The following is a 9,209-nucleotide window of genomic DNA, read 5'->3' as shown; positions in this document are numbered from 1 at the left end:
CACTAAATTCACGGTTGTTCTATTAGCAACGCAAAATCTATGAAAAATTCAGCTGGTTTACTAGCTAGAAAGTGAGGCCAGTTATCGATCCGTTATAGCTCGTTATGAATAATTCATGTTCGACCCCTTGGATCATATTAATTGAGTTTGGCAAATAACAACGTTGTTAGTTTTGCGAACTTTGCCTGTTCAATGAGAGTATAGCGCGCCCCAATACATCTGGGCACAAACCAGGCGAAAACGATCCAGTTTAATCATGGAGGTATATAAATAAATGGAGAATGATCGCCAGAATTCTAATCTCCTAAGTGGAGATTATCCCGTTACCTCTATTCAATGAGTCACCAAACTTGAATTGACCAGCCACTTCAGCCAAGCTATTGATATCCACGATGGTTATGAGCCTCTACCATGGTTCATTGATTATCACTCCCAAAATTTCCTCATAGGAATTGACCCTACAATGACCCGTACCGGAAGCCTTGTAAAAGAGACTGTATAATGACGTCAGCTAGTCAATCAGCTAGTTCAAAGTCACCAGTTTTGATAGCTTATAGTTTCAATGTATGATCGTGCGAAAACCCGAAGAAATTCGGATGTTCTGTTCTCAAGTTATGAAACTGTTTTCTACACTAGTTGTGCCGTAACTTGACAAATATACTTAGTTTGCATGTTCATAAATTAAGCTCTTAAGGAGGGGCTGATGGAGTTCAAATATAGTGCAAATGAAAGCAAAACGTTTTTACCTTCCGATTGTGAAACAATTATGTTGGGCCAATTTGGGCCATTTGAGTTACGAGCGAGAAAAATTTACCGGAAGTACTTCGAATTCAAGCAAAAGTGATGATCAGACAATCTTTTCTAGAGAGAAATTGATATATGGAATGTATAGGCCCTATATACTTTGTTTAAACAGTTTCTCATAGTTTAGTGTATGATAATCGTGATTTTGGTTGAAGCTTCGGGTCAAATTGATTGAGTGCCATGACGGATATGTCATGTTATTGTTTTTAAACTTTTAATTCTGTATTGTCATGAAATCGTATAGGCCGCCTAAATCATCATCATTAAACTTCTCATTGTATAATAAATAATTAGCAGTATTTAGGCCTAAATGATTATTAATATTATTAGGAGGCTATCATTTTCTTTGGAGGGAGGGGTTCCAAATATACGGGGGGGGGGGGGGGCATAACTTTTGGAAAAAAAAGTCATAGGCCTAATTCAATTTTTCATGACCAAAATGTAGGGAGTCACAAGATGACAACAGATAAGGTGTTTCTTTTTCAAAAGACTGATTTCTTGATGCAATTTAAGCACTCAATTTTTGGCGAAAATGAGATTTTGATATCAAACTTTTATGAAACATGAGCACTTAATTTCCAATAAGTATAAACTTCATTTTACCCCATTGAAATCAATGGCCAGTGAAACAGACTTCACAATGTAATCAGCTTAGCATAATCAATATAAACCTGAAATTGCCTATTCAACAATAATTGGTCATAACCAACGTAGTACAAAAGAGGCTTGGCTGGATCATCCTCCATTTATTTATATACCTCCATGGTTTAATCATGGAGGTATATAAATAAATGGAGAATGATCTAGCCAAGCATCTTTTGTACTACGTTGGTTATGACCAAAGAGCTTTTAATAGAAATAGAGTCGCAATAGATTATATAATCTTTTGTTCGTTTGATGCCGATTAGAAGTTGCGACAGGCTATTCATAAAAGTGGTACCATTGTTTCGAATAAAGGGTTCCGCCATTAAATTGGTCACTGATCCGGCATCATAGGAACGCTCTACACAACAGGCGAGTATCAATAAGTGACCACACTACAGTCATGTGTAACGGCAGTCATGTGTAAAGTGGTACCATTGTACTGATGTATCCCAAATGTGTGCTTGTGTGGGTCTGAAGACTATAAGGAGGCTTTAGCTGTCGATGCAATCATCTTTACCACCCACCTGACGATAGGTGTTTCATTTAAATAAATTGAATGCTCTTGGTGATCGATTACACATTAGAATGTATGAAGGCTGCCACGTCCAGTCCATATATCTATATTACACTATAATGGTAATCGCTATACGTATACATGTAAGTATAAGTATAGGCCTATAAAGGTTGTTTTTAAGAAATTTCCATTTAATTTAATTTTAAGAAGATTGGTATAGAAATAGTGGCGTACCCAAAGAGGGAGGGTGTTGGGAGGGCAGATTCACCTCTGTGAGAAGTCTTGGGAGGGGGAGGAGGAAGAGGGAGGAGGGATATGGAGAATGAGAGAGGGCTGGAGGAAGGAGAAATAAAAAGATATAATAAAGACAAGTAGATAAATAGAAATAGGCCTATAAGGAAAATGATGGGAATGAGAGAGGGAGGGTGAGAGGGGACAATGAGAGCGAGGGAGTGATAAAATGTAGGCCTAGGAAAGAATAAGTACAGAGAAGAGAAAAGAAAGGAATGATGAATACATTTAATAATAATTATTAGGCCTATTATAATAACTAAACACATAACAGCACTGGGCAGCCATTCGACTATGTCAATGCCTTTATTCGTTACGTAATTAAAACGCCCAGTCAGATGTATTTCACACCTACCAAACACAACTCACCCAATTTCGCAAACTGGACGTTGAATGTACACTCTCATGAATATTGATTGGCAACATTTTCCAATATGTCAGCGCTCTAATCGGAAACAATAGAACAATAGACCCTGCAGAGCGTTGGTTATGACCAATTATTGTTGAATAGGCAATTTCAGGGGATATTGATTATGTTAAGCTGATTACATTGTTAAGTCTGTTTCACTGGTCATTTATTTCATTGGGGTGCTAAATGCAGTTACTTATAATGTTTATTGGAAAGTGCTCATGTTTCAGAAAATTTAATATCAAAATGTCATTTTCGCCAAAAAATTGCATTGAAATCAGTCTTTTTGAATAAAATAAACATCCTATCTGTAGGCCTATATCTGTGGTCATATTGTGACCCCCTACATTTTGGTCATGATTCTTGAAAAATTAAATTAGGCTATGACCCCCTATTTTTCTTTCCTAAAAGTTATGACCCCCCCCGTATAGGCCTATTTGGAACCCCCCTCCAAAGAAAATGTTGGCCCCTAATTAATTATATTAATAATCATTTAGGCCTAAATACTGATAATTATTTATTATAAAATGAGAAGTTTAATGATGATGAAAAGATTTTAGCTGAATTCGAAGTACTTCCGGTAAATTTTACTCGCTCTTAACTCAATTGGCCCAAATTGGCCCAACATAATTTTTTTCACAATCGGAAGGTAAAAACGTTTTGCTTTCATTTGCACTATATTTGAACTCCCTCAGACCCCTTAAAAGCTTAATATATGAACATGAAAACTAAGTATATTTGTCAAGTTACGGCACAACTAGTGTTGAAAACAGTTTCATAACTTGAGAACAGAACATCCAAATTTCATCGGGTTTTCGCACAATCATACATTGAAACTATAAGCTATCAAAACTGGCGACTTTGAACAGCTAATTGACTAGCTGACGTCATTATACAGTCTCTTTTACAAGCCTTCCGGTACGGGTCAATGTAGGGTCAATTCCTATGAGGAAATTTTGGGAGTGACGATCAATGAACCATGGTAGAGTCTCATAACCATCGTGGAGATCAATAGCTTGGCTGAAGTGGCTAGTCATTCAAGTTTGGTGACTCATTGAATAGAGGTAATCGGATAATCTCCACTTAAGAGATTAGAATTCTGGCGATCATTCTCCATTTATTTATATACCTCCATGGTTTAATGAAATGGCGGACGGGTATTCCCATCAGGCACCAGTGATATGTTTTTTCAAAGAAAGTCTACTAAATTGATATGAAATGACATTTTGCAATAGCAAAGTCAAAATTAGGACTTGCTGTCAATAATATGAAGGAAATATGTGACAGAGGCAAGGTGGGAAATACAAGTAGTAGGCCTATTTAAGTTATAATAACTTGATACCCGACCTGACTTTCCATCATGGCGCCATGATTCGTCTTATGTATTTCTATTATGCTCTCAAGTAAAATAAAATACCAATCTGCACTGAGCAGACAATGTTACTTGGCTCCCAGCACGAATTATTGATTTTATACGGAGGTAAAGAAATGCACAGTGTATGTGCATGATGTGCAAGCATACTCCAAATATTTACGGTAAATCTGAATAGTGGTCACATGTTGACATATCATGTGTTCGGGAAATCACGTGGCAACATATTAAGATTTCAGGCTTGTTTACAAGTTAATTGCCATTTGTACTCTTTATTATTTATCTTTTGTTAATTAATACATATTTCAAATGCTGATAAATCGTGGTTGGCTGCCCATGATATCTGTTCAATTCAATGTTTTATGAATATAATTCTACCACGCAGAGGGGGTCACGCAGCAGAATTTCACATCACCTGACTTAGCTAGATTTCGAAGCTCTGCTCTTCAAATTCATGTAACTTTCAAAGTTTATACATTTAATATATTTAATATGATACTAATTTTTGTTATAACCAACTGGTACACGAAATATACTAGCTTATTACCTGGTCGAATCCAACCAAAAGTGTACACGGACAAAAAATAAAAGTCCGAAATAAAAAATGTCTCCACAATTTTTTCCTTTTGCCCATTGATTGATGACATATTGGCCTTATAGGAACCAAAAGTGCCATTACTAATCTTGAAAAATAAATCCAGGACGTGTGATAGTAAATGTGATATCAAAACCCAATGTTACCTACGAATACCACTAGGATGCTTTCACTATCGCAATACTAATCAACCTAAAACAAATGGAATATTCCCATGAACGCTTTTTTCGTGTAATGTAGACCACAGGGTGTCAGGAAAATGCTAGCTCAACCAGAAAATATTTGTTTTAGTTTTATAACGCGATCAATATGATCTTAGTCAATTTATGCTAGTTTATTTTTGAAAATGAAATTTAGGTCAGTTTCTGTATTTTATTTATCAAATGAGTATGAATCAATTTACACATTGTATAAGAACGAGTATGATATATGTTTTCAAGAATATTAGGAATTATACGCATACACCTAACGCTTTATACAATGAAAAGGTGAAGAAACCCGGGTATTCGTAGGTAACATGAGCGATTTAACAATATCTATATTGAGTTTATAGGTTTAAATTTTGCTATTATGGTAATGAATTAATAAAATGGTAGTTTTAGATCTCTTTCAGATGGTACGTCCAAATGAATAAATGCTATTACCTTAGATCAAAAAGTTTTTGATGCTTTTAGCAAGATTTTGACCACTTCATTTTGATATACAAGTAGTTAATCAGCAATTTTATATAATAAATAATTGTTGAATGAATCCGTATATCGGTAATAATAGTGTCATGGGGTACCGCTTAAAGTTTTTGACAATTAATTTCCATTGGTAGGGACACTTCATTACACATGTCATGTATTATGCTGTATTCGTAAGTAACATTTCAGTATTTGTAGGTAAGAATGAGACTTTTGGTGGATATCGCAATCAAAACTTCATTTTATAAAGCACTTTGAATGTATTATTTTCTTTATGTGCGTTTATTGATACTTTAGACCCTATCATGTATTAATAATGTCGGTTCACAGCGGTTGAAAGAGGATTGAAGTAAGAAATAAAGGCACTAAAGTGACTTTAATTTGCTTAATTGCACACAAATCACTTAAAACCGTTATTGCAGACTTGTGAAGTCCATCTTGGAGTCAGTTACGTCTTGTGGCCTTTCGTTTGAGGGCAACTACAATTAGCTTTATACCAGGGTCCATCAATGTGTTGTCTAGATCATGAGACAATGAGAACAGTCGTTTTTTCCATGGTATTCGTAGGTAACCTTAGCGAAAACGTCAAAAGTTACCTTCGAATAAATCAATTTGGACACAAATTACTCAGAAACCAGAAGGTCGGTAAACATTTAAAATGAAGCACATGACAGTTGACAAATCCAAGTATTTATCCCTTCTAATCTTCTTTGAATCTGATTTTTCTTTCAAATGAGCAGACCGTGGTCTATTTCAGTACATATTTTTCACCAATTAAGCCGTATTCAGTTTTGCATGGTGGGCATGTATGTGAATTCGCAACTTTCATTGACATATGATTTGATAGCAAACATACAGGCCTTCGTTATGTACCAATATGGGCATTAGCATGAATGGCGGTGTTTCACAATACTGTCATGATGTCAAAGTGTATTCGTAGGTAACATTCGGTTACCGAAATTTACCTACGAATACTTGCTTTTATTGTTGACATCTCAGAAATATTTAAACGCAGGTTATTGAAACTTGGTAGAAATAAAGAGTGTATTACCCTGCACCTATTGCTTAACTATTGTTTACTATTCTCTCACTTTGTGGAAATGGCACAGCTTTTAACATGTATTCGGAGGTAATGCATATTTTTACCAAACCTACCTTTGTGCCATTTAGAATTTCTGGCAGCTAAACACAATAATAAAGATGTCCGAATGCAATGCATTTCAGTATTGGACATATCAAAGCTTGTATCAATTGCGCATTTATTAGTGATTTCCATTTTTAAAGATATATCTAGAGCTATGAAAAATTGTATTCGTAGGTAATGTAAAAAATACCACTCAAAAATTATCACAAAAAATTCATAATTATGTACAAATATGTGAAAAATTGAACAGGCAATCTTTGAATACACACCTTTCAGGAAATCAATTTAGGTTCAATCCAATGACTTCTTTTCATAACTGATTTAGATGTTTTTAAAAATACTTTAAGAAATATTTTGAAAAAATGGGTAAAAATAGCATGTTTTGGGGTCTCTGTGTCTAAGTTTTACACAGAAGGGGGGTCTTATTATATATGGCGCGAAGCGTATGATCAAAGCGAATAAACACAATACAAAAACGAATGCCAATTGATTAATACTTTTAAGTTATGGCCCTGAACATGCCGTGTACACTTTTCGTTGGATTCGACCACCTATACAGAAAGGTGATTATCAGCCATCACTCAGCAAATTGACTTTCCCGGCATATGCAGCCATTCTCCGTCTGGATTACATGACTGTCGCCCTCAATACGTCTGGGCACAAATTTAAATAACAATACGCTATTTACATATCAATGCGGCCTCATGCTAATTAAAGCTGCACCATCCAGGAGTTCATCTATGTCACAACTCACGAAACAAACCCAGCTTTAAAAGGACAACACGTGTACTCGTGATAGCACTATAAGACCTTATTCGGGCGAGATGGCCGAGTGGTTAAGGCGTTGCGCTGCCGGCCGGGAGATACGATCGGCGAGCGGAGGGTTCGGGCTTGCCTTAGGTGAAAATTCTCTTCCCTCACAAAAAGTTCCTATAATGGTCATGCAGAAATCCTTCAATTAAATTTAGTTTCATCATTGAATTTAATTGTAGAATTTCTTCTCACCCCTCATACACTGCTTAGCACGTGCAGATATACAGTGTATGTGCGACGTCCGTGTTTCGGAAGTCACGTAAAGCTGTTGGTCCCGTGTTCAGGAGGATTCATCCCTGTGCACGTTAAAGTGTCAGAGCCCCGGGTCAGAGCTATTCGAAAAGAGAAGGGGGGGGGGGGGCATCCCCGGTTCTGATATCTGCACTCATCGTCTCTAGGGTCCAGAGTCCTTCTCGCTTGGCCTTAATAAGGTGTTGAGAAGTATTCAACTAGAACTAGAACTAGAACTATTTATTTTGGAAGTATATCCGTGCATATTCCAACCATACATTTAAAGGTTATAAAGAGGGCAAGAACCTGGTTTGGATTCCATAGGGAGTGTGGACGCAACCATAAGAAAAGGACTAGTTCATATCGTGCGCCAAATAGTAGTTCAGAAATTGCAATTTTTTCACAGGCTTGAAATAAAAAATAGGCAGAGTTGGGAATCGAACCCAGGACCTCCCGGTTAATAAACCTGGTTTGGATTCCATAGGGAGTGTGCCTGAGACGCAACCATAAGAAAAGGACTAGTTCATATCGCGAGCCAAATAGTAGTTCAGAAATTGCAATTTTTTCACAGCCTTGAAATAAAAAATAGGCAGAGTTGGGAATCGAACCCAGGACAGGATGTTGGATAATAATCCTTGATATTGCTGAATAGAATAAATCAATACTGATATTTATCTAATGTACGTTGTTATTCAAATAGACATTCCATAACATGATAAACTAGGGAGACATTCCATGTCAACTCCAGGGATGTGCACCGCAGCACCTCTTCAATTTTTTTCTTTTTCTGTGTGGTAGTAGATATTGATGAGAAAATAAAATCATAAAAATTTGAGCTTCGTACTCCATTTCGTTTTCCCGTGGCATCAATTTGAAATTTATTGGGGTCAGCGTAAAAAATGTGTCGCAACGCAAAAGACGATGTTTGGAGGTCCATAAAATGTATTAAGGGATCCAAAATGAGCGTTTATTGCGTTTCGACAGTATATTTTGTGGGACATGAGAGCACCTCAGACCTATCGAATTGCATTCTGAATACGAAGCATGTCTTTCTGATATCAAATAATTTTCATTTTTAAAAAATCACAATATAATACAAATTTTATGACAAATTATAAAAATTTGATATTTGTCACATTTTTGATATATAACAGTCCTCGAAGTAAATTATATAAATCGAATGATATATTCTTAAAGTGTATGTAGCACGGAGGAAAAGCCGACGATCAATTGAAAATTTTGACCTTTCGTATTGAAGATATGGATTTTTTCCCCAAAAACCCAAAAAAATTAGGTGTTTTGGAAAAAAAATCCATATCTTCAATACGAAAGGTCAAAATTTTCAATTGATCGTCGGCTTTTCATCCTACCTACATACACTTTAAGTATAAATCATCAGATTTATAAAGTTTACTTCAAGTACTGTTAAATATCAAAAATATCAATTTTAATGATTTGCCATAAAATGTGTATTAAATTGCGAATTTCAAAAATCTAAATTATTTGATAACAGAATGACATTCTTCGCATTCAGAATGCAATTCGATATGTCTGATGTGCTCTAATGACCCAAAATAAATACTGTCCAAACGTTCATACCCCAGCCCTTAAGGGAACCCCCTACAAACAACTTTGAAAAGTATGTATCCTAGGTACTTTTTTGTGTAGAATTCAAATCTTGCATCAGAAAACTTGTAACTCCTTT

Source organism: Amphiura filiformis, chromosome 12, assembly GCF_039555335.1.
Source record: "Amphiura filiformis chromosome 12, Afil_fr2py, whole genome shotgun sequence".
Classification (NCBI taxonomy): Eukaryota; Metazoa; Echinodermata; class Ophiuroidea; order Amphilepidida; family Amphiuridae; genus Amphiura; species Amphiura filiformis.
The sequence above is the reverse complement of the archived record's forward strand: the minus strand, read 5'-3'. Positions refer to the sequence as shown.